Genomic DNA, 16,456 nt, shown 5'->3' with positions numbered 1-16,456 from the left:
AAGTCTCATTGGTATTAAAATGTTTGACCTTGAGTTGCACCACTAAGGTCTTAAAGGTTTGGAGTTCTTGAAATATTCTTGAGTGAAATGCAGCCAGGTAATCAATAAGACTATGTTTATTGAGAAATCCCTGGATAATTTGATTTATTATAAGCCTAGAGTGGTGATAATGACATTCGTACTTTGCACAATAGTCGCCTACATGTGTGATGCTGTTGTTTTTTTGCACCTGTAGGGGTATACAATGGATGCACCCACCACACTTACTGGCAAATACACGTGCACTTGTGCATGTCCTCAGACATAATTTACAAAAGGTTCCATGCTCAGCAGATGAATCATGAACATCTTGACCTTGATACCCCATTTCCCCGCACAGAGTTCCTATGCAAAATGGGGCATCATATCAACTTTGGAAGAAAATTCTGAAAGAACTTACTCTACATAAGAACATAAGAATAGCCATACTGAGTCAGTCCAATGGTCCATCTAGCCTAGTGTCCGGCTTCCAATAGTGGCCAATCCAGGTCACAAGTACCTGGCAGAAACTCAAATAATAGCATCATTCCATGCTACCAATCCCAGAGCAAGCAGTGGCTTCCCCATGTTTGGCTCAATAGCAGACTATGGACTTTTCCTCCAGGAACTTGTCCAAACCTTTTTAAAATACAAATACGCTAACTGTTGTTACTACATCTTCTGTCAACGAACCTTTTCCAGAGATGCGAAGGCGGTAGAAGGAGAGGACATGAAATGAGAATGAAGAGGGGCAGACTCAAGAAAAATGTCAGGAAGTATTTTTTCACGGAGAGAGTAGTGGATGCTTGGAGAATTCCTTTATTAAATAAAACGGAAAAACAATATTCAAGACATTGCATCATGCCGTTGTAAAACCAGCCCCACTACACTTTTATACAAAACCTACAAAACCCGTCCCCCCCAAATCCCCCCCACACCATACATTCAAATCAACTTCAAGCGTACATGCTTCCACCAAACCCCAAAATTATGTACCCCCCCCCCCCCTCCACCTTTTCCCAGCGTGCCAATTCCTGGACGGCTCGGACAACGTCCCAGGAAACCTGCTCAGCAGACCTGCACTCCTGGCGCATAGACACCCCGCATCGGGCCACCCACAGGCAGTACCTGATAATAACTGATATGAGGAAGGCGGTACGTGGCTCCAGCCGCCCCGTCTCCTGCTGTCTCCCGTACACCCAGTCTGCATAGGTGTAGGACGTGAAGCTGGGGATGGCCAACAAGGCGGCCACTCTTCCACAAACTGCTCTGGAGAATGGACACTCCATAAGGAAGTGGTCCATCGTCTCCAGCTGACCAGCACACTCCCCCCTCGGGCAGTTTCGGTCCTGCATGCTTCGGTGCATATTTGCCCTAACATACAATTTACCGTGAAGGGACAGCCAGACAATGTCTTCCCCTCCCACCCTTCCTCCCGCGAACGATAAGTAATATTGCGTTTTACCGGGTTCATCCTGTTGCCCCACAAAAGTTGAAAAAACACGATGTACAATGAAGTGAAACAGCATTCCGGCAAAAGGCAGATGTAACTCAAGAAGAGAAACATGGGGACTATCTGGGTCTTCAACAACTGGACCCTGTCTGCCATGGACATCCACCACCCCTTCCAATGATCCACCTTTTCCCTTGCCTACGATATCTTTTGCTCCCCCCCCAAAAAAAATACACTCCCAACACCCGCATTCTTTCAATCCCTGCAGGAAACCCGCCCCCTAGGTTAAATCGCCGTTCCTCTGGACCCACCCACAAGCTAGTACACTTACCGAGGTTTACCTGTGACCCCGATGCCTTGGAATATTCTTCCAGGGTCTCCCGCAGCATTCTCCCCTCCCTCTGGTCTGCCACCCAAACGGTGACATCGTCTGCATAAGCGATGACTCTCAATACGTTCCCTTTGCCAACCTCTACCCCTCTGAGCCCTCCCTCCCCCCCTCCAAGCCTCCGCACCAGGGGATCTATGGCGAAAGCATACAGCAGGGGGCTCAATGGGCACCCCTGCCGTACCCCTGCCGTGACCCCCACCTCCGCCCCCCTCCATCCATTCACCAGGGGAAAAAATCGCGCCCCAGCATACAACAGTTGCAGTTGTGCAATCCACTCCCCCGGGAAGCCATAGTGATCCAGGACCTTCTACAAGAACCCCCACTGCACTTGGTCGAAAGCCTTGTCCTGGTCCAAGGCCACGACCAACCTACCATCTCCCACCCGGCTATGTTACAAGCCCTCCCTCACCCAGGCTACTGCCTCCAGCACCCCCCTTCCTGGGACCCCACACCTCTGTGGGACTGCCAGCACTTCACCGGAGACCTTGCTCATGCGAGCATGAAGCATGTGGGTGAAGATCTTCCGGTCGCTGTTCAATAGTGCTATTGGTCGCCAGTAAAACCCGGCTGGCTCAATCCGTCCTCCTTTTTCTGGAGCCATATGGTAACCCTACAGTCCCGCCCAAAACCTGCTCTCTGGACCGGGTCCCTTTTTCCCCCAACGTTCTGCTCCATCGGATCCTCCAGCCCCGCTGTTTCGCCAAGCGGGCGGAGCTTCCCACACTCCAGAAGTGCCTGCCCTCTCACACATGGGGAATCCTCTGGCGCTGCAGCTATTTCCCCTGCCAGCCATTGTAGCTGTTCTGCAGTCTTTCCTGCTCCCACAGTCCGATTGGCTGGAGCCTCTTGCTCTGCTGCCAGGCCGGTTTGTTGCAAACACTCCTGACCCTCCTGTGCCTTCTTCATCGAGAACCCCTCCTTTTCACCTGCTGTTTGTCCAGCTGCAGCACTCTCTGTCACCAGGTTTTCCTCTGCTAAAACCTCACCATTCTCAGTCTTTGGCAGTGCTGCAGCCTGCCTGGCCGTGACCTCCAGCCCCTCAGTGCTGTGTGGGCAGGGCCTCCCCAACTGCAATGGAGTCAGTGTTTGTCTCCTGCTCTCAACTCCTGCTGCAGGCAATGGGCACAAAACCTTGTGGCTGCAACTGCCTCTGCTGACCTCTTGCTTCTTGCTCACGTAAGTTTTTCAGTTCTGCTTCCACCATCACTGGTGTAGAAAAGAGTCTCTCTCCTGAACTTCCATCCCCTGTTTCTACAAGATGAAAAGTCTGGGTTTTAAAACTTTTTTCCTGTTCAGTTTTTCCAACCTCAGGTTCCCTTAACGAGGATGCCTCTCCAGCCCCACCAGCTGCCAGAAGGGACCCAGACTGACTAGCAAGGTACTGCATATACTGTAATGTCTTTTGGGTACTGGGCCCAGGAAGCTCCTCTGGCACCTGGGTGTTCTGGGGTCCAAGGTCTAAGCTCCTACTCTCCTTCTCAGTTTGCTGTTGTGACTGTTTGAAGGTTGTCAGGGCCTTTCCCCCCGAGGCCATTCTTTCTGGTTGATGTAAACTTCTCTCAGAGGGTTCCCAGGGCCCTTTTTCAATGCCCCCAGCAAATGTTCTTTCTTTTGAAGAAGCTTGAGTAAACGGGTTACCTCCTTTGTATAAGTCTTGCGGTGCTCCACTGGGGCTAGTTTGCACAGGGCTTTTGCCATTTTAACCCGTTTCCCCAACTCCATCACCTCTTTTTCTGTGCTTTTTATCTTTCTCACCGTTTTAATCAGGCCACTGGTCTGGTCCTCTGGATCCTGACAATAGTCCGTGAAATCTTCCTCCTCTGAGGAGTCACTGTCCTCCTCCTCTGACACCGGTAGGGCCTCCCGGCAGATCTCCATTACCTCTGCTCTTTCCTCCCTCTCCTTCTCCGATCTGCTGTTCTCTGGGGCCTCCCCCAGCTCTCTCCCCCCCTCACCTGCTAGATGGCGTGCCACTGTGAGGGGGGTACCGGTCTGGGTTCCTCCCGTGGAAGCCTGCACTCTTTGATCCACAGGGCTCCTTTCCCTCCTCTCTGGAGCCCTGCCAGAGAGGGAACTACTTCTCCTGGCCTTCTGGTCCCTGGCCCCAGGAGACCCCCTGGCCTGGGGCTTTCCTGAGGACCACTCCCCAGGGACCTTCCTCATTTCTGGGGAAGGAGCTAGGCCTCACTCCCTTCCCCCTGGAAGCCTGCAGAGCCTCTGGCAGCACTTCCTCCTCCTTCCAAGTCTCAACAGCAACTAACTTGGAATGCCCTCCCGCGGGAGGTGGTGGAGATGAAAACGGTAACGGAATTCAAACATGCGTGGGATAAACATAAAGGAATCCTGTTCAGAAGGAATGGATCCTAAGGAGCTTAGCCGAGATTGGGTTGCAGAGCCGGTGGCGGGAGGCAGGGATGGTGCTGGGCAGACTTATACGGTCTGTGCCAGAGCCGGTGGTGGGAGATGGTACTGGTGGTTGGGAGGTGGGGATAGTGCTGGGCAGACTTATACGGTCTGTGCCAGAACCGGTGGTGGGAGGCGGGGCTGGTGGTTGGGAGGCGGGGATAGTGCTGGGCACACTTATACGGTCTGTGCCCTGAAAAGGACAGGTACAAATCAAGGTAAGGTATACACAAAAAGTAGCACATGTGAGTTTATCTTGTTGGGCAGACTGGATGGACTGTGCAGGTCTTTTTCAGCCGTCATCTACTATGTTACTATGCTACTATAGTTACCTCTCATTATACTTTTTGGTTATCAAAATACCCCCATATCAGGAGATTCTCAGATTGGTTCAGTATGCCTCTGATAAAATCACTCTTTATGTGGTTCACCAAGCATATCTTAGAAATACACTAAAATGCTTCTTGTTTTCTTTGCAAGAATTAATTTTGTACCTTAATTTTCAACTTCTCATTTCTTAAATGTGTTTTGTTTTGTAGAAAACACCTTAAACAAATGATAAAATAATTATATTTTCGCATGTATCATTTGTTAGTTTTAACACTGGATCTTGTTAAATTGGCTTTTTGTAATAGGATAGCATCTCCACACAGAGCCGTTACTGTTCGTCTGCACACGTTTCAGCACCATTGTGTTCATTGTTGCGTGATTACAAAGCTCATGGGGTTGCAAAACAGAACAGACAACCATCGAGTCCAATACCTACCTACCTTAGCATGTAATCTAGAAAACAGTGAAGAAAATTTGCTGGATGTTGTCCAGCTTAAACCAATTCCATCCTCCCTCCCTTTCTCGCTATAGCAGCAAACCAAGCAAAAACCTGTGTTTATTTTGGGCGATCCTTTGTGATCCCTATGGTATTCTATTAACACGTTTATATACTTTTGTTAAAAATATCAGGGTCAAGGCACAGAGGGATGGATTTTTAAAGAGCTGAAAGACAGCCAAGAGAGTCTGAAATGTTTATCTAGCTATTTTAAAGATAATTTTCAGTCATAATCTAGGCAGCCAGGTTGAGACCAGAAATAGGTTAAACCAAGTCAACAAATTTTAGCTGAGCACTCAGGGGTGACAGGCCCTGCCAGCACTCTACCATCTAACTTTAATTTGTTTGCCTAATGCTTATTACCTGCATTATTTATATTATAAACTACAGTTTTTGACAGAAATTGTTGTAAATTTTAGCTTTGTTGACCAATAAAGTCACATTAAGACAAATGCCTTGGTTTCAGCTGAATTCTGGGAAGCACAAGCAAGTAAAAACCAGTGAAAGGTCAAAGAAAGTCAATGATAGAAGTTTTGAACTCATGGTGCAGGACCTCTGTTGAATTTTGACCCATCCTTTGTTGTTATTGTATCCACATCCTTATAAGAAACAGAGAAATATAAAAAAAACTAGTAAAAGAGGCCCGTTTCTGGAGCAAATGAAATGGGCGCTAGCAAGGTTTTCCTCCTCAACACCCCCCCCCCCTTCTCCCTCCCTCCCTCCCTACCGACCCCTTCGTCGTTCTGACGCCATTGCTCCGCACCTCCTGAACGCACCGTACGCCATTGCTCCGCCCTCGACGTCATCACCACAAACCCTTCGAACCCGTTTTGATGACGAAAGTGACGTCAGTGTCCTCAGAACGTTGAGGGTGAGTTTTATTATATAAGATGATGGCAGATTAAAAAAAAAACATATGGCCTATCCAATCTAACCATCCCTACCATCTATACTTCCATACAGATCCTATGCATTTGCCCCGTGCTTTCTCGAATTCAGATACAGTCTTCGTCTCCACCACCTTCACCGGTTGGCTATTCACAACCATTTTTATAAAGAAGTATTTCCTTAGATTACTTCTGAGTGGATCCCCTTTCACCTTTATCCTATGCTCCCTCATTTTAGAGCTCATATCTCCTAACCTGCCTTTCTTCTATTGATATTGAGATCTTAAAAATTGTTCCCATACACTGTATGACAAAGACCACTCACTCTCGACTCTATCCTGTTCATATTTTTATGACAGTGCAGTCTCCTGAATTACTCTTGAGTTCCCACAAGAAGCTTTTAAAGAAGTTACTGTTTGATTTTTTTCCTTTTTTTAAAGTATACTCCACTTATCCATTCTTTACTCCGAGTATATTAACACATCTTTGCCTATATTAAATCTTTTCTGCCACATTCTTGCTCATTTGATTAAAGATATCTCTTTGACTGTGTCAAATACAAGTTTGTTTGTTTTTTTTTCCCATTTGCAAAAATTGCTATTTCTGTCTTCCTTCTATTATATTCTGTTAATTGTGACCTGCTGGTGCATTTCATTCACCTCTTTATCAACTCATACAAGTTATCGCTTAACCTCTCAATAATCAGATTGACAAAAGACCAAGGGGTCAATATTCTTAGCTACTTAACCAGCAAGAAATAGCTCCTGGACAGTTAAATCGTTTGTTCGGAGGATAACCAGTCATTTTCAGCAACCCGCAACTGGTTAGTGTCACTGAAAAAGACTGGTTTGGGCCAAATTCAAAACTAGCTATTCTGAGGACGTTCAGGGGACTGGGACAGTCACCGCATAAACGTCAGTCCTATCTGTATACACTGCCCCATAGCTGGCTAAGGGGCCCTTTTACAAAGTGGCAGTAAGCCCAATGCAGGCTTACTGCTCACTAAAAGGGAGGTACCGCCAGCCTACCACAGCAGCTTGACGGTATACATAGAGGCATATTTTCAAAGCACTTAGCCTTCCAAAGTTCCATAGAAACTTATGGAACTTTGGAAGGCTAAGTGCTTTGAAAATATGCCTCATTGTAGCATAGTAAGTGACGGCAGATAAAGACCTGAACGATCCATCCAATCTGCCCAACAGTCACATTCATTCTCAATTCAAGATTAAATCAACAATGAATGTGATATTATATACTTGATCATGGTCTTTCTTCATAGGCATAGTTTGGGGGAGCAAGGGGGGGAAGTCCCCCCCCCCCCCCCAAACGAGCTGCCACCCCCATCCTCCAATCTCCCAAGTCACCGGCAGCCTCTGCGAGAAAGCAGCATGCACGCCGCTTTAGACCTGCCCCCGGAAGCCTTTCTTTCTCCTTCAACACCCTCAATGGGTGGCGGTAAGGGCTCCCCCCGAAAAGGCCACGCGGCAAGTTCCTTTTGTCTTGCGGCACCTTATGCCTGGAACCGACTTCCTGAGCCCATACGTCTAGCTCCATCTCTACCTGTTTTTAAATCTATTTATTTATTTATTGCATTTGTATCCCACATTTTCCCACCTCTTTGCAGGCTCAATGTGGCTTACAATACATCATGAATAGTGGAAATATATGAGAAGATAGACATTTAGTATTACAGAAGGATCTTGGGTAACATGATAATGATGAAACATGATAGTAGTATAACAAGCAGATATAAGAAGACTATTCTGGATGCATGTGGAGGAGTTCACATTTGTTGATCTTTGTGGTATGCTTTGTTAAAGAGATGGGTCTTCAGTAGTTTGCGGAAGTTAGTTAGTTCATAGATCGTTTTTAAGTTGCGCGGCAGCGCGTTCCAAAATCTATGCTGAAAACCCACCTTTTCACTACTGCCTTTGGCTCCTAACCCTACTCATTTGCCCTCCTTCTCTCCTGTTCCTCTTCACCAGTAATTCCCTTGCCCGTAAATGTCTTGTCTGTCTCTGTTTTTACCTAGATTGTAAGCTCTTTGAGCAGGGACTGTCTCTGTGTGACTCATGTTCAGCGCTGAAAACCGAGCATGCGCAGTTGCCAGTATCGGCAGCTTAGGAAGCTCAGACTTCTGAAGTAGAGAGCAATGTTTTCAGCACCATCAGGAGAAGGGTCTTCAGCTGGCGGAGCTTGGGATCCCCACCAGCTACCACTAAATGTGTGCTGATGTTGGGTGGGCCTGAGCCCTAAGTGGGTGAGCCCCAGCCCACCCAGGCCCACCTGTGGCTACGCCACTGATCAGGACAAAGTTTATTGGGTTAATTAATACATTTGTAACTATTATTCAAAAGCTATGTATGTAGTTCTGAGAGAAATTTATTTACTTGGAATTATTTACCACCTTTTTGAAGAAATTCACCCATGCATAGCGTAAAGGGGGCGCTCTTCTACCGCATGGGGAAGGGAGCCCGCAGGCTCGCGGCTCCTGGATTCCTGGAACAACACTGCGGACACCGGAACTCGGGATCAAGAATGTTTTATTAGCAGGGGATTTGCAAATCCATAAACCCTGTTACAGTGTCCATTCGGAGAAAAAAAAGTACAAAACAAAACATAGAACAACAATCCTCAGGATATCTTCTCCTCCCAAAATGAACACAGTCTTTCTACTCACTCAGGATTTACCAGGCCCAAAGGAATCCTTCAGCCTCTTTCAGTTCCACTAGTGTTCAGGTCCCCTAGGGGGTTTTAATTCTTCCCTATTCAAAAGGGTAAGTCACCATCCCACAGGGCCTAGCAGGTCTCTCCTACCTCCCCATAACTCAAAACAATACATCATTTTCCAATGGCTCTGCCCTGGTCAGTAATAGCCAGCCAGCCACCTGCCTTCTCCTCTCCCAACTGGTATACCTCTAGGTGGGGCAGGGCTGGCAGTTTCTCCCCCTTCCAACTCTCAGGGCCTTCTTCAGTACCTTCAGGGACTACGCAGAGCAACCTTGGAAGACTCCCATTCCATGGAAGCCGGCTCTTCCTCCTTAGGTTGCTCTAGGGCCAGGCTCCTTCCTTCCTCCACATACTCCATAGCCTCTCTCCCCTGGTGATCCAAAGCCTCCAGGAAATCTGCTCTCTCTTTCTCACAGCTGGGGGGAATTATATATTGACAGTGAAGCCAGGGAAACTGAGCTTCATCCTTCCATCTCCCCCTAGTGGAGAAAGGAGTACCTTGCTCACCTCGCCTCGAGCCCGGGCTCCCCCTAGTGGGAAGGGAGTTCCATTCCCTATTTTCTGGCCTCCCCTCCTCACCTCCTCTTACAAGGGCTTCTGGGACCTGTAGTTCAGGACCTGACTGCTTCTTTGGGGAATACAGAATGTTAGCCTTGTCGCAATAGACATGGTGGAAAGTGTGAATGACTTCAAGGCAAATTCTGTCCCCTTATATGTTTACCGTTTTCAGTCATTCTTCCCCTAACCTTTTTCATCTCATACCCAGATTATAAAACATCCCTGTTCCCTTCTACTTCTCTCCTTCCCTCAGAAAAAAAGTAGCAGGCCATGTGTAAAGCTAACATTTCCACACAAGAACAAAGAAAATTACCCTTAAAAATAGTTCTCTCATATCCAGTAGCTCTCTGAGCTTTAATATCTTCGTTCTGTTTGTTTGTACTCAATCTGGAGAATGAATGCTTAGGAAGGGTGAGAAAACAGAAAGGTAACAAGAGGTGAAGCCATGAAATGGTGTTACTGCTGCTAAATTGTAAACTTACATCCTAATCAACTGCCTTTCTATTCCTATGAATCCAATATATGTTATGCCCTTTTCTTTCCACTTTCATATATCTTATCCTAAAAGCACAATCCATACTATCCCATCATAATTAGTCTAGGGAGAAAAAAAACTGGCTCTCACTAACTTAACATTTGTCCCAGTTTATTTCTAGTTTTCTACGTCCAGTTCAATTTGAACACATCAAGATTTTGTGTCTGGTAGGTGACGCTGAACTGTTGTCATTCTGCCCCAGTGAGGGTTAAAGTTCATGGCAAATTGCCTGGAAGGTTTAAGCTGATTGTGGATTTTTCAGCAGCCGCATCTGTAACAAGGTTTGACACTGGCATGGTTGTCTCAATCAAGCTTCTCCTCCAATTTATTCCACACGGTGATTCCTTTAGATCTTTCAGGAAACAGAGAACCACCCATGCGACTTACAAAAGTCAACGGTAGCAACCAAGTCAACTTCTTTCTTATCTCAAGTTTTGTTCCTAGGCATTTCAGACCTTAGGGGTCCTTTTACAAAGGGGCACTGAAAAATGGCCTGCGGTAGTGTAGACGCATGTTTGGGGCGCGCACAGAATCATTTTTCAGCGCACTTGTAATAAATGCCTTTTTTAACATTTTTGCTGAAAATGGACATGTGGCAAAATGAAAATTGCTGCGCGTCCATCTTGGGTATGAGACCTTACTGCCAGCCATTGATCTAGCAGTAAAGTCTCATGTGGTAACCGGGCGGTAATGACCTACGCACGTCAAATGACACTTGGCACGCATCCAATACGTGAGTCCAAAAATAACAATTATTTTTCAGACATGCGTATCGGACATGCACCAAAAATGAAATTACCACAAGGGCCACATGGTAGCCGGGCAGTAACTCCATTTTCGCGCACTTTGGGTGCGTGTAGATGCTTGCATGGCTTAGTAACAGGGCCCCTTAAAATCCTTCTGAGAGTGCCATTGCCCTGGCATTTATTTATACATATTTAAAAATGTAAAAATTCATCGGACTAACAAACTCTCTGTGGCTCACAAAGATTAACACAGTAAGATATAAGGGAGAAAATTGTCCAAAAAGTAGGTAATCTCCAAGATAATAATTTACTCGTGCATTTTGTTGGCTGGCCAAACACAAATGAATGATTTAATTTAGGGGTCCTTTTACTAAACTGCCTTAAGGGAAAATTCTATATATGGCACCTTAAAAATTGGTACCGTAAAACCACACGGTTAGTGCAATTCTATAAACTTCGCCTAAAGTTAGGTGTAGTTTATAGAATATGCTCATGCGCCATTCTTGGACTAAAATTTAGGCACACCCATTTAGGCCACCTAAAACCAGGCTTAAATACCTGGGCCTAAGTTAGGCACAGATCAGGTGTTTTCTTCTAATAGTGCGCATAGTTTTTTTTGAAACTCCCATGACCCACCCATTCCATGCCCCCTTTTCAACTGTGCACATTAGAATATGTGTGCACCACGTTACAGAATATACCTAGAAAGTTGTGTACACAAATTCTAATTAAAGCCAATTAGTGCCACTAATTGGTTAAGTACCAATTATCAGTGATGATTAGCTTGTTAATCAATTAAGTTGTGCATGCAATTTGGCTATGTGACCAAATTAGCATGCACTATTTACAGTGGCGTAGCTACGTGGGGCCTGGGGGGGCTGGGCCCCCATAGATTTGGCCCTGGACCCCCTGCAAATTACTCTCTCAACCCCCCCTCCCACCATCGCCTGCCTTTGCTGGCGGGGGACCCCAACCCCCGCCAGCCGAGCTCCTCTCCTTTCTGCAAAAGGCTTCCTTCTGTTTCTGACCTCCTGCACGACGTGCAGGAGGTCAGAAACAGAAGGAAGCCTTTTGCGGAAAGAAGAGGACCTCGGCTGGCGGGGGTTGGCGTCCCCCGCCAGCAAAGGTAGGCAACGGTGTGTTGGCGGCAGGAGGGGGGTCAAGAGGGTCAGCGGGGGGGGGGCAAAGTTGGTGGTGGCGGCGGGGTCGGTAATGGTGGGGGGGGTCAGCAGCGCCGGGGGTTCCAAAATGTGCCCCCTCGCCTCGGGCTCTGGACCCCCCTCCCGCCGAAGTCTGGCTATGCCCCTGACTACTTAAGGCACCATTTATAGAATTTGGGGGTTAGTATGACCTTTTTCCCCACACTCTAAGGCCATTTTTACCACAGCAGTAAAATGGCCAGAATTTTCCCTTTATGCATTAATGGCCATGTGGTAATGTTGCCATTAGTGTGCAGTCATTGCAAAATAATTTTTAGCGCATGAGCAGTTACCGACACCTATCTGTAGGAGGTAAGGGCTCACGTGCTAATCCTGCATTAATCAGTTAGTTGATTAGCACAGAAACACCCACCCTCCCCCACAAGACATGCGCCCTCTGCAATAAAATATAAAATATGTTTTAGTGCATGGTTTGCATGCATAGATCAGGAAATCACCGCAGGACGCCTGAACGTGTCTCGCAGCAAGCCTTTTAAAGCTGTGGTAAGTATGCTCTAGCGATTATCACAGCTTAGTAAAAGGACCCCTTAAAGATTTATACAAGGATTTTAAATTAAAATAGTGGAGATTCTAATGAATGGACTGTACTGATTTGTACAATTTTCTATAAAGGCAGTGCCCTTGAGATGTGCAGTCTCTCAAGTGTTAGGTCTCTTTTTTCGTAACCATCATAAAGACATTTGACTGACCTTCTAATGGAACAATTACCACACACTAGTGAAAAATGTAAGATGATTTACAACTCTTTTTAATTATACTTCCTAGTACAGTTATAATGCTTTCTGCAATTTATAACCTGTAATATTTTCACATCTACAGTCATTGCATATCAACAGTCCATATCTTACTTTCCTTTGCCCATCTTTCTCAATTCATCTTTTTTTCACAGTCATAGAGCAATGCATGTTCCTGTGATTAGACTGAAATAAAGTCTTTCTCTCTCTCTCTCTCTCTCTCTTTCTCTCACTGCTCTTATACTTGCCCTGCAGGTTTCTTTCTCAGTAGGTTCTCAAATGTAATGTAAGACTTTTAATGCCTCACAACACACTTAAAGAAGAATGAATCCATCCCGAGGCTACAGGAACGCAACTTGGTTGCTGCAATCATTTATGAAACTCCAAATTCAGCATTGCCCATTTCGCCAGATCTATGCAATACCGCACAGCGACAGAAGAGTTCTGAATAACCTGGGAGGATATAATTCATTTGACATTATGTGAGCTGAGTTACAGCCTCCCAGTCGATTTATTTTCTCCAGCCTTTTCCTGTATTACAAAAACATTTGTTTCCATGCTTTCTATTATTGTTATTACTTTCTGTTTCCAGTGCTCCAGAAGTCATCATGTGTTATCAGATGTAGTTTACAGATTGATGATGATTTTATTTCTAAATTCAAAAAAACTACAAATACATCCTATCATTAACTTTCATTCCATGTTTGCCTATTTCTTCAATTTCCACTGGTGCTTTTCCTCAACCCAATTTGACTCTAATTCTAGATGTTTATATAGCGCTACAAGGAATATACAGCACTGTAGAGATGCACCTAATAGATTTTCCATGCTCCTTGTAGCTTACAATGTTCTTACAATGAATAGATGAGACAATTAAGGAAAATCAGAGAAAAGATTTAAAATCTCAAAGGTAAGCTACACTGTCTATTAACATGTTCTATTATGTATTGTGTTGACATTGGAAGTAGTATACTGTGCTATTTTTTACTGCTGTAGTTGTCTATTGCTTATGTTTGATTTATTCTTACTGTACACCACCTTGAGTGAATTATTTTAAAAAAGCGGTAAATAAATCCTAATAAATAAATAATAGGTAGACTTTAATTCATCACAGGGACCACTTTATTAAGGAGCCCTTTTAATAAAACTTAATGTCCTTCTACTAAGCTGTGGTAAAAAGTGGCCTGTGCTAGTTTTGATGCGTGAAATTTATTTACTTACTTATTTATTTATTTGTTACATTTATACCCCACATTTTCCCACCTATTTGCAGGCTCAATGTGGCTTACAAAGTACCGTAAAAGGGTTTGCCATTTCGGTTGATAACAAATACATGATTGTGTTGTGGTCAGATGAAATAGAGGTGAATCGGGTGTCGTGGGTCAACGGAAAGAGGATAGTAAATTGTCCAATACGGTTTTTGATTATGTTGTGTTGCAGGGTGTGGGGATTTATGTTGGATCGTTGGGATAAGCTTTTTTGAAGAGGTGGGTTTTTCATGATTTCCTGAAATTTAGGTGGTCATGTATTGTTTTCACAGCATACGGGAGTCCATTCCATAGTTGTGCGCTTATGTAGGGGAAGCTAGATATATAAGTTGTTTTGTATTTTAGCCCTTTGCAGTTTGGGTAATGTAGGTTTAGGTATGATCGTACTGATCTGAGTCTGTTTCTAGTTGGTAGATCTATTTGGTCTGTCATGTATCCTGGGACTACGCCATAGATGATTTTGTGGACTAGTGTGCATATTTTGAAGATGATCTATTCTTTGATTGGGAGCCAATGCAGCTTTTCTCGAAGGGGTTTAACGCTTTCTAATCGTGTTTTACCATATATCAGTCTGGCTGCTGTGTTTTGGGCGGTCTGTAGTTTTTTTGTGAGTTCTTCTTTATATCCCACATAAATTCCATTGCAGTAATCTGCATTGGCATGTGCTGTGCCATATTTTATCACGGTGAGAAAAAGGCCTTTTTTTAAAACTGGGGCAGTAAATGGCCATGCGCTAATATTAAAATTGGCATGTGGCTATTTTCTGCCTAAGCCCTTACCGCCACCTATTTAGAAGGTGGTGAGGGCTCATGCGCTACTCGTGCGGTAATCATCAGGCACATGGCAATGTGGCTGCGCTGACAATTACCACCAAAAAATGTCCCCATGGTAGAATATAGGAAATTATTTTCTACCACAGGAAACTGCACGCACCAACTCTGGAACTATCACCAAGCGCCCGTGATACTCCGGTAGTAGGGTTGATTTGGCATGTGCTACCCTCACGGTAGCCCTACTGCAGCTTACAGGGCCCCTAAATGCTGCACATCCAATTTTATCCCTATGGGCCACATGGCACTTACCCCCTAATTCTATAAAAGTTGCATGCAATTTCATTGAATAATGAACTAATTAGCACCAATAATTGGCTTTTTAACAAGCAATTACTGGCACTAAATAGATTTAATTAGAATTTACATGCCTAAATTTTATGCCAGAGTAAAAAGAAGGGGGGGGGGGCACAGAAATGCGAGGGTCATGGGTGGAATGGGGGCATTCCTAGCATTTACATGCATTGCTATAGACACGCGCTGGATTTAGGCAAATACAGTGGTGGAAATAAGTATTTGATCCCTTGCTGATTTTGTAAGTTTGCCCACTGACAAAGACATGAGCAGCCCATAATTGAAGGGTAGGTTATTGGTAACAGTGAGAGATAGCACATCACAAATTAAATCCGGAAAATCACATTGTGGAAAGTATATGAATTTATTTGCATTCTGCAGAGGGAAATAAGTATTTAATCCCTCTGGCAAACAAGACCTAATACTTGGTGGCAAAACCCTTGTTGGCAAGCACAGCGGTCAGACGTCTTCTGTAGTTGATGATGAGGTTTGCACACATGTCAGGAGGAATTTTGGTCCACTCCTCTTTGCAGATCATCTCTAAATCATTAAGAGTTCTGGGCTGTCGCTTGGCAACTCGCAGCTTCAGCTCCCTCCATAAGTTTTCAATGGGATTAAGGTCTGGTGACTGGCTAGGCCACTCCATGACCCTAATGTGCTTCTTCCTGAGCCACTCCTTTGTTGCCTTGGCTGTATGTTTTGGGTCATTGTCGTGCTGGAAGACCCAGCCACGACCCATTTTTAAGGCCCTGGCGGAGGGAAGGAGGTTGTCACTCAGAATTGTACGGTACATGGCCCCATCCATTCTCCCATTGATGCGGTGAAGTAGTCCTGTGCCCTTAGCAGAGAAACACCCCCAAAACATAACATTTCCACCTCCATGCTTGACAGTGGGGACGGTGTTCTTTGGGTCATAGGCAGCATTTCTCTTCCTCCAAACACGGCGAGTTGAGTTCATGCCAAAGAGCTCAATTTTTGTCTCATCTGACCACAGCACCTTCTCCCAATCACTCTCGGCATCATCCAGGTGTTCACTGGCAAACTTCAGACGGGTCGTCACATGTGCCTTCCGGAGCAGGGGGACCTTGCGGGCACTGCAGGATTGCAATCCGTTATGTCGTAATGTGTTACCAATGGTTTTCGTGGTGACAGTGGTCCCAGCTGCCTTGAGATCATTGACAAGTTCCCCCCTTGTAGTTGTAGGCTGATTTCTAACCTTCCTCATGATCAAGGATACCCCACGAGGTGAGATTTTGCGTGGAGCCCCAGATCTTTGTCGATTGACAGTCATTTTGTACTTCTTCCATTTTCTTACTATGGCACCAACAGTTGTCTCCTTCTCGCCCAGCGTCTTACTGATGGTTTTGTAGCCCATTCCAGCCTTGTGCAGGTGTATGATCTTGTCCCTGACATCCTTAGACAGCTCCTTGCTCTTGGCCATTTTGTAGAGGTTAGAGTCTGACTGATTCACTGAGTCTGTGGACAGGTGTCTTTCATACAGGTGACCATTGCCGACAGCTGTCTGTCATGCAGGTAACAAGTTGATTTGGAGCATCTACCTGG

At 45.4% G+C, this 16,456-nt stretch overlaps 1 long non-coding RNA gene across 1 annotated transcript; it reads left to right on the top strand.

The window, feature by feature from the left end:
• Positions 1-3,009: 3,009 nt before the first annotated feature.
• Positions 3,010-12,979, top strand: LOC115471646. The gene is made up of 3 exons (XR_003942385.1): positions 3,010-3,038; positions 3,159-3,240; positions 12,757-12,979. It is a non-coding gene; the product is annotated as an uncharacterized LOC115471646 (long non-coding RNA).
• The last annotated feature ends 3,477 nt before the right edge of the window (positions 12,980-16,456 follow it).

Source organism: Microcaecilia unicolor, chromosome 6 (genome assembly GCF_901765095.1).
Source record: "Microcaecilia unicolor chromosome 6, aMicUni1.1, whole genome shotgun sequence".
Taxonomy (NCBI): domain Eukaryota; kingdom Metazoa; phylum Chordata; class Amphibia; order Gymnophiona; family Siphonopidae; genus Microcaecilia; species Microcaecilia unicolor.
The sequence above is the reverse complement of the archived record's forward strand: the minus strand, read 5'-3'. Positions and strand labels throughout refer to the sequence as shown.